Source organism: Polypterus senegalus, chromosome 6 (genome assembly GCF_016835505.1).
Source record: "Polypterus senegalus isolate Bchr_013 chromosome 6, ASM1683550v1, whole genome shotgun sequence".
NCBI classification, from domain to species: Eukaryota; Metazoa; Chordata; class Cladistia; order Polypteriformes; family Polypteridae; genus Polypterus; species Polypterus senegalus.
In genome coordinates, this window is record NC_053159.1 from 148,784,598 (window position 1) to 148,810,122 (window position 25,525).

Genomic DNA, 25,525 nt, shown 5'->3' on the forward strand with positions numbered 1-25,525 from the left:
GCTGGTCTCACTACCGTCCTGTAGACCTTCCCTTTCACTCTTGCTGATACCTGTCTGTCACAAATCACTCTTGACACTCTTCTCCACCCATTCCACCCTGCCTGCACTCTCTTTTTCAGCTCTCTTCCACACTCCCCATTACTCTGTACTGTTGATCCCAAGTATTTAAACTCATTAACCTTCGCCAACTCTGCTCCTTTCATCCTCACCATTCCACTGACCTCCCTCTCATTTCCACACATGTATTCTGTCTTGTTCCCACTGACCTTCATTCCTCTCCTCTCTAGAGCATATCTCCACCTCTCCAGGGTCTCCTCAATCTGCTCCCTACTATTGCTACAGATCACAATGTCATCAGCAAACATCATAGTCCACGGGGACTCCTGCCTAATCTCGTTTGTCAACCTGTCCATCACCATTGCAAATAAGAAAGGGCTCAGAGCCGATCCCTCATGTAATCCCACCTCCACCTTGAATGTATCCGTCACTCCTACCGTAGACGTCACCACTGTCACACTTCCCTCGTACGTATCCTGTACAACTCTTACATACTTCCAAAAAATAGTATTTAGCAAAGGGAAGAACATTGTGTAATACTGATAAATAATAAAGGCACAAACCCACATATACAGTGGATTCAGAAAGTATTCAGAACGCTTCTCTTTTTGCACACTTTATTATGTTGTAAATTTAATGTTACATGGATTATTTTGCAATTATTTTGCAATTTACCTATCAATCTGCACTAAACAGTGCATAATAACAATTTCACTAAAGTTTTCCCACCCTTAATTCAGTACTTTGTAGAAGCCCCTTTGGCACAAATTACAGGTTCAAGTCTTCTCAGGTAAGTCTCTACAAACATTGCACACCTAGATTTGGTTGGATATTTGTGCAAGGGTGAGGTCCAAAGTGATGGTGCCCTTTTAAATAAATAAATTGTAAACAGTGTGGCTAGACTCTGGCTTGTGAGTGCTGCACTCTTCGCTGAGCGGTTGTGGGGAGTTCAGTAGGGGCAGCGAGTTGATTGTCTATTGTGTATCTGTGCAGTCAACTCAGCTGGTCCCCATTGACACTCCGCGTCCTATGAGTCGGAAAGGAGAGTCCAAGTAGAGCACCGATGAAGAAAAAGTAAAAGTAGGAACGAAGGTCAAGGAAGACGATTGAGGCAGGATCGGGAAAGCCTGTGCTGGGAGTAAAGAAGGCAGTTGGTTGGGGGTATGCCTCAGGGAAAGGAAGCAGCAGGCCTGTGCTCTTGGGTGGGGAGGAGGTAGGAGTGGTCCTGTTGTGCAGTGTCTCCCTTGTATGTGCCAAAGGACTGGTAGATGGAGACGTGCGTGGGGTTCAGGCTGGTGTCATGCAGACATACAAACCTGGGATGAAAGAATGACTGCACCTCTTGGTGGGCTTCTCCTCTTCCTGTCGTTTTCACAGTAATATTGTTACTTATTTGACATTTCAACCAAGACCTGGAACATTGTTTTTCATGTGGATTATTTATTTATTGAAGATGGCACTGCACCTTTTGAACACTTTGTTTTTTGTAATAAAATTATTAAAGCACTTTGCACCACCATTTCCTGACTGTGTTTCCTCATTTTACTGGTTTATCGTTGATTTTGTTATCGGTGGTTGTGGTTTCAGGCTCCTATGGACCATGGAGCTAACATTGACCATCACAGCATTGCATCCAATTCTTCTCGTCAGATCCCCTCTAAAAGTGACCTACACAGATTTACTTCCACAGTCTTTGCATAATAACAATTCATACAGATTAGTTAACTCACACCTGGGAAACTGGATTAAGAAAAATGTTTTAAACCCCTGGCATATTTTACAATTAGTTCCTTGTTTTTAACCATTCCTTCTCTTTGCCTTTTCCGGCAACAAAATTATACAGGAAAGGGAAATCAAATTATCGAGCTTGGATCATGACAGCCTGTCCACTAGGCATCATTCATGGGCAAAACCATGTTTAAACTACACTTGTTGAAATACTGTTTTTAAAGATGATATCCTTAATGTTAAAGTATAACATTTAAAAGTATTTAACTTCAACACATCAAACTTCAATACAAAAGCGGTAATTTACATTTTATGTTTCAACTGACCATATTGTTACATCAATAAAATTCAACATTGCATGCATAGCAGGTCCTTAAATCATAAAAGCAATATACACATTCATTCTGATAGTGTCTAGACACATTAATGATAAAGTGCACACTGAAGCACAGCTGAAGTACTCCGTTATTGAAAATGTAAAACAATTACAACAATCTCCTATTAAAAAGAGAGAGGCATACTGGATCTAGATATTGTTACTCCAGGTGGGCTTAATGAGCTCTTTGAACCGAGCTGTTATCTCTGATCTTTGGTAAGAGTAAATGCAGCGTGTGTAATCCTCCATTACTGATGTTGTAACATCTCCTTGTTTTCTGGTCAAAGTTTGTTGTTTTCCTGTGAAGTCAGATCCTGTGTATGTAGGTGAGTTATTTATTAGTATTGTGTTCCTTACACTGATTCATAGATACCTTGTAGTTTGACGTTGACATATAATATTTTTTAGCAGAGATCTACATTAAGCATGTTGGTTGATCCTACCTTGGCTGGTCACCTGTATAACTTCATGAGTATTACTTTTATAGCACTGATAAATGAAATATCATATTGTAAAAAAGTGTACTGTATTGATGTTGATTACATTGCAGCCTTCTAGATCACTGTGAAGGACTGACATTGTTTAAAATGTGTTGACATGGCAAGGCTCCAATGTGAATTATGGTGCCTACCAAGCTTCTTTCACTGATCATGACTGCATATCAGTGTACTACTTCGGGACTGCTGATATGAACTGGGGTCTTTGAATTGATGCCCATTATTTTGGTTGTATTTGTTTATAATGTATTAGTTTAAGACTATTTTTCTTTACTTGTTTATTTTACATAATTGGATTGAATATATTTTATTGATATTAAGCTGCTTGGGTTAAATATATTTATCTTATATATAAACGTCTATATGTGGAAGTGTGTGTGTCTGTCTGGCCCGGAAGTGAGAGGTGGAGTAGGGGTAAGGGCTCCGCCTCTGAGGAAACAGAAAACTTGCTTAGCCACTAATAACACAACCGATGCAAAACGAAACCTCAGAAGAAAGACAAAGTCGCTTAGCCACTAACATCAGCAAAATAGTATCCCTTTTACTTTTTCCTCCCGCCTCTAATATACAAGCAAGGCGAGCACATCAGCAAAACAAATTGCCCAGAGTAGTTCCTTTCTATTACCTGACATCTCTACATTTTCAATTTTTTTTCTGACGATTTCAATAGTTTCTAGGACCCCGGGCTTTTTATAGCAAGGGCCTACACAGCTGGTATATACAGTATATAGACAGACTAGCAGAATACCCGCGCTTCGCAGCGGAGAAGTAGTGTGTAAAAGAAGTTATGAAAAAGAAAAGGAAAAATTTTTAAAAATAACGTAACATGATTGTTAATGTAATTGTTTTGTCATTGATATGAGTGTTGTTGTCATATCTATATCTATATCTATATCTATATCTATATCTATATCTATATCTATATATATATATATATATATATATATATATATATATATATATATATATAGCATAATACCCATGGAGTGGAGAAGTAAAAAGAAAAGGAAACATTTTAATAATAACGTAACATGATTGACAACGTAATTGTTTTGTCATTGTCATGAGTGTTGCTGGCATATATATATATATATATATATATATATATATATATATATATATATATATATATATATATATATATATATATATATATATATATACACACACATGTGTACATATATACACACACACATATACTATGGGGTGCGAAACAGGCAAATATATTGATTTTCTGAATATATAAAGTCAGCGTCAGAATATATAAAGTTAAACTTGAATATATAAAGTCAGTGTCAGTATATATAAAGTCAAACTTGTTTCTGAATATATAAAGTCAAAAGTTGAATATATAAAGTCATCGCTGGAATATAATATATAAAGTGAAAACCTGAATATATAAAGTCAGCGTCGGAATTTATAAAGTCATTCCTGATTATATAAAGTCAAAGTCAAAATATATTGATTGAAACGACTCTGAACTGAAGTAAGTTAACAAAACGTATTCAGAAAAATTAATTAAAAAAACACTGTTCGGTTAATGTTTTGAAAATGATGCATGTGCCCTGCCCAGGATTGGTTCCTGCCTTGTGCCCAGTGTTGGCTGGGATTGGCTCCAGCAGATCCCCGTGACCCTGTGATCGGATTCAACAGGTTGGAAAATGGATGGATATTCCAGCACTGACTTTGTATATTCCGACGATGACTTTATATATTGAAGTTTTGTGTTTATATATTCCAGCGCTTACTTTATATTGTGAGGTGGAGGGCTTCGCTATTACATGTGGGGACGAAACTTCACTTTGGTAACTGATCATGGTCCACTTCAATGGTTATACCGACAGAAAGATACAAACTCTCGCCTCATGAGATGGTTTCTGGGCTTACAACCTTACCGTTTCACAGTAAAACATCGACCAGGTTCTGAACACGTCAACGCAGATGTATTATCACGACTAAATGAACCTGGTACAGAGAGTCGCTTGATTCACGGGAAGCTGAGGGGGAGGGTGTGAGCTAGAGGGCTGATCGCACCCCAAGAAGATACAGACCAAACCAGAACCCCTGAAACACAGACTAACCTCACATTGCTCTTTACTTTCTGACTTGCGCTATAACGCGTAATGCAAACCTCGCGATACTCCGCTAACTTAAAAGCCTTGTGCAGCGCCTGTCAGTTGAAAATTGATTGCTTGCTTTTATCTCTCTCTCTCTGCTCCTAGCGGAACTGTCATCTCTGACTTGTCATGGAGCACGTTTAAGCGCATGTGTTGCAGTGTTTGAATAAAAATCCTTCTTGTTTCTAGGAATAAAAATCCTTCTTGTTTCTACGACCTCCTGTGTCTCTGTGCAAATCTGTGACCCAAGCGTGACAATATATTCCGACGCTGACTTTATATATTCAAGATTTGACTTTATATATTCCAGCGCCTACATTATATATTCCGAAATATTCCAACGCCGTCTTTACATACTGAGGTTTTGGGAAGCACTGATCAATGTACCATGAAATCATGCATTGACAGAAGTTCCCCATTGGTTGGGCACGGTCTCTTCCAGTTGCACGGATGGGTGGGTGGATCTTATATGTCTGTGCAGATTTGTTGTTGACCCTGCTCTAACGGATATTTTCATATTCTGCACTTAGCTTTGCAGTCTCCAATATCACTGAAATGCAGCCAGATGCTGCTTCTTTTTCGGATTTCACTCTTTTCTTTACTCTTCTTTTTTCTTCACGATGCGCTTGCATTTAAATCTGGCTCCTCGTCTGTCGCAGCGACAGATACACAGAGCGACAGTGTTGCTCTGTGTACCTGGCCTGTACCAACACTCGCTGTCTTGGGCGTCTGCCCCTTTCTTCTTTCACATAATGGTATGATCCTAGTCCGATGTGGAGCGGCCGAAGTTTTGGCTCTGCTCGACGGACATCGGCTCCTCGTTCACTTGAAAGCATCGGCACTTAGAGCCGGCTCGTTCGCGAACGACACATCACTATTACTTAGCCGCGGAGCTCAGCTAAGAATGAAATGAGATGAATGGGAGGGGTGATGATGACGTGACTCCCCCACCCGCCTTAATTGTCAATCCCCCACAAACACAGTCTCACGGAATTTGCATAAGCACACCCCTTTACCTACAATTTTAACTTAGTTACAAAGTGATCAAAACTCTCATTTATATCCTGCGTCCTCTCATTAAACTTGTATCCCGCATTCCCGTGGGCATGTGAAGCCAGCGGTAGCCTGTCTATGAACTTAATTTAAAGTTTAGGTTTGCACCTTGCTTTCTTTCCGAGGTAGCAGGACTCATGAATATGGTAGTATATGTCACTCGCTCGCTTCTTATTGTTTTTCGCTGCCTTCTCAATTATATAATGCATGTTTTCTTAAGCGCTTTTTGGAGGTCTTCCTGGTTTTCTACGCACTGCGTTGACAGTCAGTTCACGTGATTACGTGGGAGGCGTGATGATGTCACACGAAACTCCGCCCCCGTCTTTCCAGCTAAACTCTATTACAGTTAATGGAGAAAAATACCTTCCAGTTATGACCATTAGGCGTAGAATTTCGAAATGAAACCTGCCCAACTTTTGTAAGTAAGCTGTAAGGAATGAGCCTGCCAAATTTCAGCCTTCTACCTACATGGGAAGTTGGAGAATTAGTGATGAGTCAGTGAGTGAGTGAGTGAGTGAGTGAGTGAGTGAGTGAGTGAGTGAGTGAGTGAGGGCTTTGCCTTTTATTAGTATAGATCCTCTCAAGCACCATTAGATTGGATGAAGTGTATGTAAACTGTAATCTTTAGGTCTCTTCACAGATGTTCTATGGTGTTTAAGTCTTAGCTTTGGCTGGACCACTTAAGAAAAGTCACAGACTTGTCTAGAAACTATCCTGGTGTTGTCATGGCTATAGGATTTGGGTCTTTATGGTTCTGAAAGGTGATCTGTGTCCCCAGTCTGAGGTTAGGTGCAATCTAGAGCAGGTTTTCTTTAAGGATTTCTCTGCGTTTAGCTACATTCATCCTTACCTCATTCTTGATCAGTCCAGGCAAAGTGCTTTGAGTTCTGCTCAAAGAGTTTAATTTCTGTCTCATCAGACCAAAGAATCATTTTCCTCATTCTCTCAGATTCTTTTAAATGGTCTTTGACAAACTCCATGTAGGAGTTAGCTACTCTTCATCAAATGCCTGGTTGATGGTGTGCTGTTGACATGGTTGTCCATCTGGCAGTTTCTTCCATCTCAGAAGAGGACGTCTGAAGTTCTGTTAGAGGGACCATTTACTTCTTGGTTACCTCCATGACCAAGGCCCTCCTTGCTTGGTTACTCAGTTTACCCAGACGGCCAACTCTTGGAAGAATCCTGGTGGTTGCAGATGTCTTCCATTTCCAAATTATTGAAGCCACTATGTCCCTAGGAACACTGAAAACCTTATAAATGGTTTCATACCATTGTCGAGATCTGTGCCTCAGCACAATTTGATCAAAACTTTCGGAAGAGTCCTGGTGGTTCCAAACTTCTTCCATTTCACAGTTATTGAGATCATTGTGCTCCTGGAAACACCAAGCTTTAGAAATGGTTTTATGCTCCTGCCCTAAGCTATGCATCACCATAACATGACCACTGAAATCTAGAGAGTTTCATGGACTTCATGGCTTGGTTTGTAGGAACATATATGCACAGGTGTGTGCCCCATCAATTCAGTTTAATGCAGGTAGACTGCAATAAAGTTCTAGGCACATCTTAAGGATAGTTAAGGCAAACAGGATGCAACTGTCCACAATCTGGAGTGCCACAACAAAGTACAAACCATTCTGAAGACATGCTTTCACTTGTCATTATGGGTTATTAAGTGTAGATTGATGGGCAAAAATTACAAAATTAATCATGTTAAAATTAAATCTACAACACAATAAAGTGTTCACAAATTAAAGCAGTCTGGATACTCTCTGAATCTACTGTATATAATGGGAGGTACATCGATAATTAGAGATGCTACTTGTTCGAACCAGTATCTTTCAATAAGGGTGCGCACAAAAAGGCGACCTTCAAAAGGGCGACCTCAATTGAGCGCCGAATAACTGCGCGCATAAATAAAGGAGTGATTCAAAAGGGTGACGTCAATTGGGCGCAGCGAATAAAGGCAAACGCAACAAAATTATTACAGAAAATGTATTAGATAAAGGCAATAAATGAACGTATAAACAGGCGAAAGCAAGAATATTAAAACATCCAATTAATTAATGCATGAACTTCTAACGAACTACTTCTAACGAACTATTTCTAAAGCTCCATATTTTTTGTTGTTTTCAATATTACAGAAAATTAGATTAAGGCAATGACTGAACATATTTCGTTGTTTTCAAAATTATATTCAGTGCATTTCCAGATGTGTTTCCCGTTGATAGTTTTCTCCTTTCTGAATGTATAGCCTTCGACTATGAGTAGATCTGCACCTTTGTTGCTCTTCACAAATTCCAGAGCCATTTGAACTAAATTATCTATGAATTATCTCTCAATTGAGGTCACCCTTTTGAAGCACTCCTTTATTTACGCGCACATTTATTTGGCGCTCAATTGAGGTCACCCTTTTGAAGGTCGCCTTTATTTACATGCGTCTTTATTCGCCGCGCCCAATTGAGGTCGCCCTTTTAAAGGTCGCCTTTTTGTGCGCGCCCTTATTGAATAGAACCGTTAGAACCAGCGCCCTTACTTAAGATCCCAAAACTGATTATTGATGTGTTTGCACATTATTAATGTGACTTTTAGTTATGAAAAAAAAATACACACAATATTTAAAAGCCAATCTGCCCAACTGCTTTTTTTTTAAAACACAATGGCTTCAAAAGTAGCTCAGATGTGTCTGAAACCACCAAATCTGACCACTACGAATAGACCAGGCATAAACAACAAAGGTTTTTAAAAATTACTCTTGTTATATATCAAAATATGATTAACTAATTCATCTGTCCATCCCAACAATCTGCCCCCATGCACTTTATTGATAAAGGCCTACTATCCATCAATTGAAGTTCTAGCAGAAGGTTTTGTTTTCTTGAGCACTTTCAATTGACATTATACTTTCTGAAGCAACTTCAAAGTGAGTATAAGAAAGGAAATGTACATTATCAAATAGTAGATTTCATAAACTTCAAGTGTAACATTTGTCTTATGCATTAGGTGAAGGATTAGAAGGCCTGGATGTGGTACCATTTTACAGAATAAAAGATGACGTAACTTTAACAATGATTGCTACAATGTTCCATTCTTTTTTAATCTTACTTTAGGGCAGGTATATACTGTATGTAGATCTTCCTTTTTATGAGGCATTTAGCAGTATGTTTGTGCCCTTAGTAAATTGCCTGTTAATTCTGATCACTGTGAAAGGAATGGAGGAAAACTAATGGATTGAGATTGTCTGACTACTCGTAGACTTATGATCAAAATTACCTAATAGTGAACAAATCATGCTTCCATCTGGTTTCCATAGATGACCTCATGATAGTGAGATGGCCTGACTGAACAACAATGTTGTTTCTTCCCAGTGTGTCAAAAGTGCTGTACCAGTAATATTACTAAGGTTGACAGAGATGCAGTAAAAGGCAAACAAATGGGGAAAGGGCTCTCTAGATTTGAACAGTCCAGGTGGGCAGGGTGATTAAAGTCGGTTATCCGTCATCTTAAACATGCCTTTGTCTTAAAAGGAGCAATAAAATTTTCTATGACATGGTTTGCCATGTCTCTTAGATTAACTGAAAATCTCATAACTCAGATCTGTATAAGAGATCATTTATTATACTGAAAGATGTAATAATACAGAGTGAGATCAAAGCTGGATGATAAACAAGACTTTCTCAAAGAGCAATTCTACAGTACATTGGAATGAGGTGATTTATATCTTATGGTGCAGTATATGCTAAAATTACTATTCATTTTAATTAATTAAATTTAATGGGAAAAATGAAATCTGCAAAAGAAATGAACATTAGACTCTAACTCAGTAAAACATATAAAATGATTGTGCACTGAATTAAGCCAGCAGATGTCAAAGGGATTTATAGCAACAAAAACTACAAAACAATAAATATTTTGTATAAAAAATGTGCAATTTGAAAATAATATTTGAGTTTGTGCAATTACAATGCATGCAGGGAGCTAACAATGCAAACAAAGATCAGAAGTGTTTAACTCAATAAATATACAGAAAAAAATCAAGACAAATTACATTAGAATGATATACTACATTACTAGTGTTGATTGGTGAAATTTGCCAAGATGTGCATCACAGTGAATTTGTTGGGTTCGGAACAACCCGCAGAGTGTCAACAAGGATCAGCTGAGCTGATTGCACATTCCCATTAATAAGCATTTGCCCATTAAACACTGTGCGGATGCACAGTTTTGCGGATGCAAAGTTTTGCAGCAGCATGCTTCCACACCCACTGAGCTTGAGGCACACTTTTTAATATCTAAAATGTTGCACTGTCGCATACCCATTACCCTCTTCATCATAAGAGAAGATAATTTTAAAAACACGAAAAACGTAGAGTAAGGGTAAAAAATAAAAAAATGATAAAAAAAAAATTTGTTGGGTTCGCCAGTAACTTTTGTAACAAACGACAAAAGAAGATCATAAAGTTAGGGGCAAGTGATCCCTCTATAATTGATGGTTTTAAACAGCAAAAAGAAATGCCATAACATTTTCTCATATTTTGGGCTGTCAAAGAAGGTATCGGAGATGGTTTTCAATGGCCCAGGTATGAAGAGACAGTTTCAGGGCAATGAACGACGGAAGTGATGTCATAGATGGCCTGGTTGTCAATCTTCCATTCTGCAGAGGGAGAAAGAAGAAAGGCATCAGGCAACAGTGCCAACCCATGGCACCGGAGGATGATTACTGTCATAAGAGCCCTTAAGCTGTATCCCATATGCGTGTGTGTGACATTTTGTTTGCTGAATATTTTCCTGAAAAATTGCTGTGCAGCTTTTTTACCCAGAGCACCATGATGTTCTGTAAGGCAAGTGAGGCCACAAGTCTGTAGCAGCCATTGTTGGATGGGACAGCCCCATCTTCTCATATAATATACTACCGTGGCTGTTCGTTTGTCTGTCCAGGATTTTAAATCACTTGTAGCTTGCAAACCGTTTGACCTATTGACCTGAAATTTGGTACACATATACTACATGACGTCTACCATCCATTTTCGGGGTGATGATTGACCTCCAAGGTTATTCCTCTTTTTATTTTTATTTTATTATAGAATCAACTCTTGGCAGCGGCCAGCAGGGTGGCTGTGCGGCGCATGTATATGGACACCATTCTCATTCCTTACCACCTTTGCCGTTACTTCCCCTACCTCTTCATATCTTAAATCATTCTTGAGGCAGATTGAAGACTTAAGTGCCAGCTTAAGTGAAAAATTGAAGAAAACGTACTAAGTAATTTCAATACAAACACTGACTTAATCAGTTTTAACGCGAAAAGATGCTAATGATAGAAGAGAAGAAGCGGGCCGCTAGGGTAGAGAAAAGAAGAGCTGCTCAGGAAGCAGCAAGCACATCAACCTCTGAGCAAACGAATACTAAACGTACAGAGAATAGGGAATGAAAACTAGGAATGCTGAAGTCAAGTGTATTCACTGCACGTTATCGTGCAGTGCGCTGTTACTGGTGAGTATATATATTAACACTAGTATTTACATGGTATAGCAGATCAACTGTTATATTGGATGAAATTCTTCCAGTATGGATTTAGTAAGAACTGTTTTACTGATGGGTGGCACGTTGGTGCAGTTGGTAGCACTGCTGCCTCGCAGTTAGGAGACCCAAGTTCGCTTCCCGGGTCCACCCTGTGTGGAGTTTGCATGTTCTTCCCATGTCTGTGTGGGTTTCTTCCAGGTACTCCGGTTTCCTCCCACAGTCCAAAGACATGCAGGTTAGGTGCATTGGCGATCTGAAATTCTCCCTAATGTGTGGTGTGTGTGTGTGCGTCCCCTGTGGTGAGCTGGTGCCTTGCCCGGGTTTGTTTCCTGCCTTGCACCCTGTGTTGGCTGGGATTGGCTCCAGCAGACCCCCATGACCCTGTAGTTAGGATATAGCGGGTTGGATAATGGATGGATGTTTTACTGATATGCTAAAATTTAGTTGCAAAATTAAACACAAAACACACAGGTGTAAGGAAACTGAAAATGTGTCAGTATATTTGTGTATTTAAGGCAATGCCTTTTTGTATGGACTTGTGACCTGGGTGTAACAAGTGAGTCTACCCCTTATTACCCAGAGTGCTACGCAATTGATGGAAACAGCAAGGAGTAAAGAGTCCTCATGCTTTAGTGTTGTGCTTAGGTGAGCACCTTCTATGGACCCTGTGGGGTTCAAACCTTGGAGAACCTTGTATGTGTGATGTACAGGTGTCCACAAACCTTCGGCCACAGAATGTAGTTGGCAAAGGTATATATGAATTTTGATCAAACACATCTGAAAGGAGAATACTTGCAATAAACTGTGCACATTGGGTGCATTGTGCTTCTAATGCTCCTTCACCTTTTTAATCCATTGACAGGATAGAGGCAAGTCAATTCTTGCTATTGGGGGAACTACTTATGTGTAGTCATTAAAAGGGTTTTTATGGTATAAAAGCTGAACATAAACCTCTTTCATAAGGTAACACTAGGAATCACTAAAACCTGCGCCGTTAAAGCATGGCTGTGATAGATTTATGTCCTTGGAATGCTATTGTCTTATTAAGTCAAAATATTAAATGTACTGTAGACGATAAAGGCTCCTGTATGAACATTTTAGATTTTTTATGTTGTTAACTCCCTAGATGCATCATTCCCTCATTGCATGAAAGAACACTTTTACCTTTAGCAATTACAGCTGAATAAACAAAGAAAATGCAACAAAATGGAGTCATGACATGAAAAAGACATAGTTCAGAATTGTTGTTTATATCCATTGAGATATCTTAGCTGTAAAGATCTCCATTCAGGTACCAATAAAATCATTGAAGTACTGGCAGCTAGTCTGAAGAGAATGCTAGGTTCTGTGCTTTAACATATCCCCTTGTACATTTTATCTACAGAAAATGTAATATAAAATTCTGTGAGTACTCTTCATAGCTTCTACTAGTCAAATATATATTAAACATTTGACTTATTTTGTTTTACTCCCAATGCTCTGAGCACCCACGGAATATTTTGACTTGCTGTTTTCTTGAAAAATTGATAAGAGGTAATTACATTTTCTTGCACTACAACTAAGTTGATCCTAAGGCTGCAGTTCTTTTAAGCCTGTTTCTCAACATAAAGGCAATTCTCTGAAGGCTCATCTCAATAATCTAAAAAAACATTTTTTCTTCATATTTTCCTACTTGTTTTGTCATTTAAATATGAAATATGGTATTTCAAAATAAAAATGTTTGTTTTTGGTCAATGGCATTGTGTTTTGTGAACATTACCACTTAAGAATCAGTAGTATCTCATAAGACCTCTCATTAACATAAAGACATTTTTGGTATAACTATCAAATATGATGAACACCTAAGGGTATCTCCCTGTTCTTGTCATCATTTCACGTGACAGTCCCCAACTATTATACACACGATTTATAAAAAAAAAAAAAAGCCATTCAAACACATTCACTATTGCTCACCTTCTTAAACAAAACCACTAATGACCACTCATGGGAGTAGCACATCATGCTCACTCATGAATTTTCTGCTTTTTCAGCATGCTGAACATGTTTATTTGCTACTTGCCAATGTGAGACCTACTGTATCTTTGATTAAGACGAACAAGAGTGAAGCATATATTAAAGGGAGCACTGCATCATTTGGGAAAATATTAAATCAGTCTATAAGGAATTTCAAAAAAAACAGAAAACCATGAAGTTTTATGATCTACAGAGGAAACATCACCTACACTGAAGTGCATATTGCATTTTCCTGTTGTGGCTACCAGGGGAGTGTACCAGCTCCACAAACCCATCACAGATAGACACCAGGCATAAGCCCAGCAACATACATACATTTTATTTTCTGCTGTGGAGACCCTTTACTTTGTTCCCCAGCACACAGCACAGTACAAAGCACCAATAAATAGCACAGTACAACCATTTCTCTGCTTCTTTCTCTCTCTCTTTCTCTCTCTCTCTCTCTTTCTCTGTCTGTCCGTCTGTCATACTCCACCACTCCTCTGGCAAGCTTTGTCCTTTTTCCTCCCAATTCTGGCTGCTGGAATGAAGTGTGGCAGTCTGCTTTATGCTGCACCTTGTTGCACTTCAGGTGGCCCATCAGCATTATCTGGAAGTACTCCCTGGTGTGGTGGAAGCCCAAAGTAGGGCTCTGCATTTCCCCCTGGTGGCCTCCAAAGACCCCAACAGGGCTGTGTCAAACTCCAGCTCCCATGAAGCCCTGTGGCAAATCCAAGATTTGCCATTTAAAGCTCCTGGGGAGGCAGTGTCCTGTGCACATCTGCTTCCCTGATCCTTCCTGTACAATGGCCAGGAAAGAACTCAAGTCATCTGTCACACTATCATTGTTTTACTTAAGCAGTATATGGTAGTTTAGATAGATAGATAGACAGAACCTTATTTGTCCCCAGGGGAAATCTGGCTTTTTATAGAAACTCTCTAAATAAATAAACACATAAATTTGCTACTACCACTAGAGAGTCCAGAATGCATCCCACAATTGAGCCTAAATTTTTAATTAGCTTTTTGATTTGGTGGGCCTTTATTGAAGTGATGTTACCAGCCCAGCACACAACTGCATACAAAATGGCAGTGGCCATCACAGTTGTAGAAGATGTATAGGAAGTCACTTCCTACATTAAAGGAATGCAGTCTCCTTAGGAAGAAGAAGCTGTTCTACCCTTTCTTCTATAGTTCCTCTGTGTTCCAAGACCACTCCAACCTGTTATTAATGTGAAACCCCAAATACTTGTTGGAGTGGACCAATTCTACATCTGCCCCTTGAATAGTGACCAGACATAGAGGCTCTTTGGTGCGGTGAAAGTCAATAACCAGTTCCTTGGTTTTACTGATGTTAAGGTGCAGATAATTCTCTTTGCACCAAGAAACAAACTTCTCCACTGAGCTCTAAAAGAAATCAAAAACATAATCCTCACAGTGCTGCCAGCTTTGTCCAGGTGAGAATCAGCCTTGTGGAGCAAATAGACAATTGCATCCTCCACTTCAATCTTTGTCTGATAGGCAAACTGCAGTGGGCCCTGGTGATCTACCACAAGAAGACTCGTGTAGTTTAGGACCAGACTCTCAAAGGTCTTCATGATTTGGGATGTAAGTGCCACTGGTCTGTAGTCATTCTTTGGAGCAGGAACAATACAGGATGTCTTACATAGCACTGGAAATTTCTAGAACCTTAGATACAGACTGAACAAGTGACAGAGGACACCACAATGTTGGTCAGCACAGGACATAAGAACTCAAGGACTGGCTCCAGTTGGTCCTTCTGTTTTTCCTGTGTGTAGCTTCGTCAGTTATCTCCTTATTTGGAGTTTAGTATCTTTCTTCGGTCTGCATTAGTATTATCAATCCATTTTCTGTTCTTACATTGAACTAGTAAGTATCACAAGGATCCAGTGTTACCCTGATAGCAATGGCAGCAATGTAAGAATCAGCCCTAGACAGAACACTGCTCCGTCTCAATAGCATTATGCAAATGTTTCACAAGATGTGAGCTATTTTGTTTGAATTGTTTCAAGTAATATAACTTGAAATTTAGTTATAGGACCTACGCCAGGCAACACATGACTTTAATGGTTTTCAGAATATCCTGCAGGATCATTTCTAAAATCAAGGCCAGTCCTATTGAGAACCTACATATTTACAGGAGATGGTAGTCTGAAAAATGTAGACAATGTGCACATTATTCCCATACTCGGAATCATTTTATGCAATAGTTTTCCTGGGTAGGTAAGCATGTATGTCCAGCATTTTCATGTCAGTTACAATCTCTACAAGGTGCTGTTGAGCAAAACTCAAATGTTGCTTGTGAGGCAATAATAAGTAAAAAGAAAAAATCTACTCCTTTATGCAAGAGTTTTCCTGGGTTGCTAAGTAAGTAAGCATGTCCAATATCTTCATATGAATCAAATACATCATACATTCTACATGGAACTTACTACTGCTTGGAGCTCATTGTCCATGCTGGGTCTTGGCTCATGCCTCAATTTATGTATTCATTATACTAATAGCTAATATGGTGAGCACTGACACAAGAAAGGCTGCCATTACATCATCCAGGTGCATACTGCACATTGGATGAAGTTAAAGTGGATCCCCATTGTCTACTATATGTGAGGCACTTTGAATGTCTAGAAAAGCACATTATAAATGTACAGTATCTGTCTATTCATGTAGAACAAGCTCTGGACAAGTAAATACATTATACATGTGTGTACACTGAAGTGAAAGTCAACATTAAGAAATGAATTTGCAATAAATCAACTTGGCTGCTGCTGGCAATAACCAAAGCTCACAACAGTCAGTCAGTCAGTCATTAGTTAGTGGAACTCAGAAGTTTAAAAAAACTCCACTACTATGAGTCCATGTCCTCTGTCCTTTGGTAATTTTTTGGAATTAGCTGACACCTTTGCAATATACAACTCTAGACGAAGAACACTTTATGCATTTTAGGGAAGGAATAATACTAAAATAAGAATGACCAGGAGCAGTTGTTAAAACTATAATATCTGCAAAATATTTCTGTACTGAAAACCTGCAAATTAGAATATTTGTATGGGATATGAACTAGAATCAGTAATGTATATAGTGGGTCAAAACTGACTTGAAGGACATGACAGTTTTTAAAATCTGTGGTAGTTGTCCAAATATGTGACATTGTAAACCTTTTGTCACTTTACTAAAATACTTCAAATTTCTTAGTTGCATAAAATACTTTTAGGATATTTTTATAGTTGGTGAGCAAGCTAACTACTGTAAACGACAAGTAAATTCTAGTAAAGTCAAAGGTGGGTCAACATCAACCCCACAATCATAGCAGCATTCAAAATGTGTAGCACCTGTACAAGAATAGAAAGCTTGGAAACCTTTTTGTTTTTTTTAAAGTCAGGTCACTTTACTAAAACCCTTCACATTTCTGAGGTGAAAAGAGGTCTATTATAATGTTTCTGTGAGTGATAAACAAACAAATGTAATATTTGTAAACAAATGTGTGGTATAATATGGATAGTGAGACATGTAAGAGGTTAAATGTAACAGCACATAACTGGTTTTGACATTCCTTTTTATCACCAGTTATGAAGAATACCTCATAGATCAGATGGTACCTTTTGTGTTAGGTGATTTAATAACACAATAAAACAAACAGTAAATTAAGTTACTAGTAAGTTACCTTCAGTCATTTATGTACAGTATATCAGTAAAGTGCAGTAAAATGTTTATTTTGACTTCAGGCAGATTTGACTATTGACAGAGGGTAGAGTGTCAGATGTTCCTTTTATATACTGTATGACCTTCACCTTCCACAAGCAAATGTGAAAAAAAAAAAAAAACACTTTAGGTAAAGAACATGTTGCTTCTAGCCAAGAGTGCTCACTTTTAGCTGTTCAGGTTCTGAGGATTTATCATCAAAATCTGCTGGACAGATGTTTCATTGCTGCTGAACAACTGAAACCCACCCACTCCCCCCGTTTAAATAAACATCTAACTATATCCTACATATTTCTGATTGACTGCTGGTGCTTATTACCAATTCACTAGTTGTGGTTAGGGTAATGCTTTTATCTTCTTCGTTGTCAAGTTCATTGTGAGGAGCCTCAGGGACAAAGCCATGTCTGTCACAAGCCTCACTGATTTCAGCTTGTTCTGAATATCCCTCATTATACTGCATTTACCCGCTGCTTTCCAGCTTCCACTTCAAATTTCCTAAGTTTAACCAGCAGTCCATATTATGAGGGAAATCATATCATTGCAATGAGAAGTGGAAAAAGGCTTTGACATGTTTTTGTAAATAAGACATTAAGTGTAACACAAAGGAAGATGTTACTGAAAGAAGCTGAACTGACATGTAAGGGCTAGTGGTTTTTGTATAATGAAAATTGAAACAGCTGTGTCTATTAAAAGGTTGGAGTGAGCTAGATCGTATAATAGGACCACTAGTCCTTGGTTTGCCAAATGCTATATTCATACACATATAGTACATATTGTAACCTAAAATTGGCCAATTTAGAATCATCAGTTAACCTATCGATACATGCAGATTCATAAGATGTTTGAGAAATCTGAACAAACAGACATGTGCCACCTGGTTCAGTAGGCAAGTAAGATGATAACTTCTATTTTGGGAATTAAGTTTAAAAGAACTTTTATTTTTTAGGTTCAAACTACCACAAAAAATACCTACAATATGTTGGTTAAAATAGCTACTGCATTATCTTCAGTCTCTGTTCACTTTGAAACTGACATGTCTCTATTAACAGAATACTACAGAATTTTAAAATGTTTCTTTTGTGTCTTGCATGTGCATTGGGGACACCATAAGTGCTCTGGTGAGGGTAATCTCCCATAGGCATGCAGGATGGCACTAGTTACTAACACCTTTTCTCTTCCTCCGTCTGCAAATCGGAATATTGATGGCATTACCAACTTTGACGTTACTTCCAGGACCCACCTCTTCCTTCCTACTTGGAAGTCCTTATTACCCGAAGATCCGCAAAACTGAAGCAGTCAGTAGTTAGACTCACATCTTTCAGGATGTTATTCAATTATATCGGGTTTGTCTGTGGGTGCCCCAACACTTCACACCTTGTCTGTAATCTTTTTTACACCCTGCAGAAAAATTTTTAGTAGCCCTTTATAACTTTTACTAGCAAAATACCCACACTTTGCAGTGGAGAAGTAGTGTGTTAAAGAATAAATGAAAAAGAAAAGGAAACATTTCAAAAATAACGTAACATGATTGTCATTGTAATTGTTTTGTCTCTGTTATGAGGGTTGCTATCATATATATATATATACACACACAAACATGTATATACATTGTGAACGGAACCCGGGCACAGACAGGCAGACATGTTGTTTTCCACCACCACACGTTTATTTAAAAAACTATTTACAATTCAAAGTGCACACAAACTTGGTGGTGACCACGGGCCCCTACAGGGTTGGGCTTCCAAGCCCTCTACCCGTGGCCCCAAAGCAACCAGGGTGGCGGCCCCTACGTGATCCAGGGCGGGCGTAGACCCTCTTCCGGTCCTTCAGGGAGTCTCGGCCGGGTCGTCACCCCTGGCATCCCTGACAACATATACACATATACATACATATCTACATATATACATATACAGTAATCCTCGCTATATCGCGCTTTGACTTTCACTCTATCGCGGATTTTAAATGTAACCACATCTAAACATATATCACAGATTTTTGCTGGTTCGCGCTTTCTGGACAATGGGTCTTTTAATTTAGGTTACATGCTTCCTCAGTTTCTTTGCCCAGTTGATTTCATACAAGGGACGCTATTGGCGGATGGCTTAGAAGCTACCCAATCAGAGCACGTATTACATATTAACTAAAACTCCTCAATGCTATAAGATATGTTTCCCGCGCGGTGCTTGTTTGCTTCTCTCTATCTTTCTCGCTCTCTCTGCCTGACGGAGGGGTGTGAGCAGAGGGTCTGTTTGCACAGAGGACACGGACGCTCCTCTACAAAATGCCGCTTTATCGCGGTGCTTCTGTATACTTAAAAGCATGTATTGATTTTTGATTGTTTGCTTTTCTTTGCGAGCTCTCTCTGACATTCTCTGCTCCTGACGCTCCTTTATGATGGCGCTCCTTTGAAGATAAGATATGTTTGCTTTCTTTTAATTGTGAGAAAGAACTGTCATCTCTGTCTTGTAATGAAGCACAGTTTAAACGTTTGACTAAAGGGTGTTATTACATGTCTTGAGGGCTCTAATAATGTTAACAGGGTGGGAGAGTTTATAAGGGCTTAAAATATATAAAAATAACCACACAAACATATGGTTTCTACTTGGGATTTTCACCTATCGCGGGGGTCTGGAACATAACCCCATGATCGAGGAGGATTACTGTACACATATACAGTATATACACATACATATATACATACATATACAGTACAGGCCAAAAGTTTGGACACACCTCCTCATTCAATGTGTTTTCTTTATTTTCATGACCATTTACAGCACTCCATCACTCTCCTTCTTGGTCAAATAGCCCTTACACAGCCTGGAGGTGTGTTTGGGGTCATTGTCCTGTTGAAAAATAAATGATCGTCCAACTAACCTGACTTCTGCACAACACAACTGCTGGTCCCAACCCCATTGATAAAGCAGGAAATTCCACTAAATAACCCTGAAAAGGCACACCTGTGAAGTGAAAACCATTTCAGGTGACTACCTGTTGAAGCTCATCGAGAGAATGCCAAGAGTGTGCAAAGCAGTAATCAGAGCAAAGGGTGGCTATTTTGAAGAAATTAGAATATAAAACATGTTTTCAGTTATTTCACCTTTTTTGTTAAGTACATAACTCCACATGTGTTCATTCATAGTTTTGATGCCTTCAGTGAGAATCTACCAATGTAAATGGTCATGAAAATAAAGAAAACACATTAAATGAGGAGGTGTGTCCAAACTTTTGGCCTGTACTGTATATATATACACATACATCCACATATATATACATATATATACATATCTACACATATACGCACATACATATACATACTGTCACGCACGAGCGCATGGGGAGCAGTTTAAGGACTCGGACCACATCGTGACAACCCATGCTGAGGGACAGAGGTGGCGCACTAACACCTTTCTCTTCTTATCTCATCAGCCAGAACGAGAACGCACTGCCGTAAGAGAGCCCGGGGTAAAGAAAATTTATACATTTTTTACATGTACATGAACTAACAATCTGATAAACATTATATAAAATTTGTTAATGAATCATTAATGAAGTGTTACCAGTATATGGATATTTTAAATTCCTAGCCATGGTACCTGTCAAAGCAGAGGTAATAGAATAATTTACAAATATTTGCTATCTCTTACCCTACGTGTACTTTCGAATCCTTCTCTTCACACTTGTGTGAACGTTACTTCACTGGTGCTTCCTCTCTTGATTATGTTGCCGTAAAACCTGCTTGTCATTATTTTTGAGCTGCCTCTGCCACTCCCTGTTCAGTTTTTTACTTTACATATTTTGACGGCAACTCGCTCAGCATATGACTTTACTACTCTTTGTGCTTTTCACACTTGTGTTTCCTCTCATCACATCACCAACGCCCAACTGACTAATCACACCAAAACCAAACACACCAAAGCCACAATGACTATTCATATTTCTATGAAGGACTGGACACACAGATCTTAGCATTTTATTTTACAGTGCATTAACTACTGAAATGAGCATAAACTAATAACATGTACTAATAAAAGCATTATATAATGTTTGGTAATAAAAAAACAATATTATTAATTACTTTATCCTCTAACTTACATTCTATAAACATTCATAATAATCACTTTAGTTTTCAGTTTTTATTGTCTGATGCCTCCTGACTCACATGTACTAAAAAAACTCACATATAATGTTGTTTTTTTGCATTTCTGTTCTCATATTGTTTGGGATATTTTTCTCGTTTTCTTTTATTGGAAAAATTTTTTCTTGATTTTTATTATATGCAGCTCTTTTTTGTTCATTTTCATTTTTTCAATGTTCATTATCAGCTTGTGCCACTCTTTTCCTTTTGCAATCTAAAATTCGAAGTTCTTGAATATATAGTTTGCCTTTCTGCCTTGCTATTGTAACTGATTGAGTTGAAGGGCAAGTTAGCACTGAGGGTGTCACGGGGTGGAATGGAGAGAAAATGTGCGCAGTAGAAGTAACGATTGGGTGTACGGTGTGGAGGGGAGTGGTCAAGGCTGAATAATGTGGACATGATGGAAAATTTTCTTAATATAATAGAGAGATATTTCAAGAAAGTTAATGAACCAGGAAGAGATGTGTTTCTGTCACTTCATGGCACACCACAGCACTGTTGTGAAATATTGTCCTGGCAAAAAGAAACCTGCCTAAACTGATTTTTTTGTTTCAGCCATAATCAAAATTATAATGAAAAATATATAAATAAAAACTTGTGAAATATTTTAATAATACTTGTGGTAGAAACTCAAAATGATAATAAGGTTCCTTCTGAATGTATTTATTTTTTATACTTGAAGGTCGAGAAGGAATAAAATATCAACAGCTGCTGTATTGCATCTACTGCAGGTAACAAAGAAAACGAGCCATGCCTCTTAGCACAGCCATTGGTCCTACTTTTTAAAGCATAAAGAAAGACTTATAAGGCTTTTGTTTAAGTATGTAATGTGAAATCAAGCCAGCACATGCAGGATTGTCTGCTTACCCTGGAGATGCAAAAATCATGTAACAAAACACACACAGAGCTGTCAGTGCTATTCATTTCAAAAGAGTTATTCATTTTATGGCCCCCGGGTCACATCTAGCCTGTGTCATGTTTGCTGCATTTTTCCAATAATATACTAAAAAAAATCAGAATTTGGGAGTTGGTCACCACTTACACTAGGAGTAATATCAGGGCCAAAGCTCCTGCCTTATTAGCTGCTCTGAAGAGAGTGAATTAATAGATTTGACAGCTTCACAGCTATTAGCCCAACCAAACTGCCTGCCTATCATACAGGATTAAAGTGTTGAACTGTGCCTGAAAGACTAACATTAATGAATCTGTTCAATAAAAAAGGAAAGCTATCCTTCACAGTAACAGGTTGGGACCACCATAGTATCTAATATTCACACAAGGAAATACATTTGATTTTCAAAGCCCAAGGTGAATGAAAGGACATGTTTTCTTTATATAAAGGTTGATTTTTTTTAACTAAGAGCCAATTCTGGTCAGTCTAATTTAATTTACTCTTAATGGGGCCCTGATTGCATTAGCAGTAAATTATTCCAAAGTTCATGGACCCTGCAGCCAAAGGCTCTTCAGTAGTCTTATTTATCCTTGGAACTGCATTATGCAGGAATTAATGATGTTTATTAAGCAAAAGTGGCTGAAGTCATCAACAGCTTTATATTTTATGAGGATTTTGAAATCATCCCATCTCTCACCTGGAGGTCATATGGTGATACTGCAGAGTACTTTCCAGTTCTGGCATTGATCCTAACAACAGCATTTTGAATTTACTGTACTCTGGGAATAAACAGTTTGAACAATCTGTTAAATCTTGCAGGAGGAGTTTCGACTTGCAAAAAAAGAAGTACAATATTTTGTCAAGATAACATCTTAAGTGTTCTGTACTTCATACTCGTAAAACCTGTTTCAGATAGTGTAGTTACTCCATATGACTACTAAAGGACAATTCTGTCTAAAAATAAAAACCTAAGGTTCTAATTACCCACTAGAGAGCAAATTAGGTGAAACAGTAAAAATAGAATTGTTTGCCACTGACATATAACTTAAAAATTTAAGGATTATTTCTACACTGAAAAAGAAAGAAAGAAAGAAAGAAAGAGACACAGCATTTCGGCGGTATAGCCTTTATCGGCTGTGATGAAGGACATTATACTCTTAGTGAAGGCTGCATACAATTCTAGTGTATTTTTAAAGGCTTTAAAGCACAAAAATAATGGCAATAACAATGAATATGAAAATTACATGATAAATGTTATAGACTCAATAACAGGACATATGCAATAGCATTTATTAATTTCATTTTTGGACATTTTTAAACTTTTTTTTAATTATTATTTTTTGACTGTGATGTCATTACAGCATCATTGTAGATGACAGTTTAGTTTAGTTTTGTCAAAATTTCCGATGGCATTGGCCAAGTTGTTTATTGATGTTTCGCCCATCACTCGTTGCTGCTATAAAATATGGCAACACCCAGTGGTTAGTTATCCATACATCAGACTGAAGAGAAAACTCATTATGAAGCCTTGGATTAGGTAGGGTAAGGATCATTAGTGTGTTTCAGGTTAGAAATTTAGTTTAGTTAATTCTTTTGGTAATTTGGACCCCAGCATGTTACCTGACATTGCCTTTGCTTGCTCCTTAGCTTTATTTAATTTCCTGGTCATCATTTTCGGTCATATAACACCCAAAATATGCATTTTTTTCATAACAGTTTGCATACAATGTTACAGCTTTATTTATGTCCTTCTGAGTGTGTATAGTCACCAGCTATACTATCTGACCAATTAACAAAAGCATAACAGAGTTTCATCATATGTATAACAATGCCAACAATATGTCCTGGCAGAAAACATTTTACGCAAGAGCGTAGAGACCCTGTACACCTCTGGAAACAGTAGCTTCAATGTTTCATTCAGGCTAGTGTACCATTAAAAAGTCTGTACCAATTTGTGATTGTGGGGCACTTAAAACATTTAAGGTGATAGTTGTGAATGGTTGGATTAGCTTGTCTATCTACTGTAAATTGCTTTTTGACCAAGGCAGAGACACTGGTCTTTGATGTAGGTCATTCAAAGCAGGTTATATTCTAATTGACTTGGCATTTTTGCAGTCATTGAGTCAAGTCAAGTGCCCTTATTGTCATACCATCCATACATAATACTGAACCATACAGTGGCATGAAATGATGTTCCCCAGGACCACGGTGCAATATATATAATATATAAACATAGGATAAAAACATGTGAAGAATTATACTATAGTTCTATAACATTTTAAAATTACTATAGGACTATATTCTATAGTCATCAATCACTTACTTAATCATTCAGTCATCATATTATAATGTGCCATTTTAAGGAACATAGCAAACAACATTACAATACAATACAGTAGATAAAAGTTCTGTTTGTCTGCTGTGTGATTACTTGTGAACTACTGGGGCCAGAACCTTGTTCTTGGTTGAAGACTTATGGCCTAATACATTCTGGAAGTTCAGGTAGTAGCAACCTTGGCAAAGTGACCTGTGGTTGTGGGTTTATAATGGCAAACTGAACACTTTCCTGAACTAGGAGTCCCAAGCACTGAGTTCCAAAGCACATAGTCCAAAACAATAATGTCCAGTACAGACAGATGTAACAATCAAATTGTGGTTAGCAACATGGGCAAGCACTGAATCTTTAGAAAGTAGATGATTTCATCGTCACAAAAAGGATTTCAAGCACAATGAAGCTCCACAGGACACAAAACCATATCAGAAAATAAATAGAGAGGTTGAAAAAACAGCCACAAGGTCACAATTCCATAATATACAAAGAATGCAAGCACAACAAAATGCAGATAACTCACCGTTTTCACAATGAATCACCAGAAACTGTGGAAAACTGACCATATTTATTGGATGAAGGGCGGTCCCTGTCTGTGATTGGCAGGTGGCCACACCTCTTGGGAGACCACCCACAAAACACATGAAGCATAACCAAGGCAGCTTATAGATGAAACCAAAAATAAAGAATGATGCACAATACATAATCAACAAAAATGAAAGAATCTAAAATGAGCAAAAGACACATAAAACATAAATTTGAACCCTAGCTGAGACATGAGAATTGCAAAACAAGGTTACTTTGCGGAAACAATAAGGAGAGTATCTACATCCACTGACTATCAAGCAAGCTGCAGAGGCTTAAAATTTGACGAAGAACAAAACAATAGGAAGAAGAAGAGCAGCACCATTTGTTGGCTGTCAAGTATGGAATACAAATATAAGAATGACAAAGATGGAGAAATGCATTGCGTGGAACAGTCACTTTTGGATATATCTAGCCTTTTGTTGGGTCACGTAATCCCTCCCATATAAGAAAACAACCGCAATGACAAGCAAAATGTAATCCTAAACATAGACCACACAAATACGATGGCGAATAGG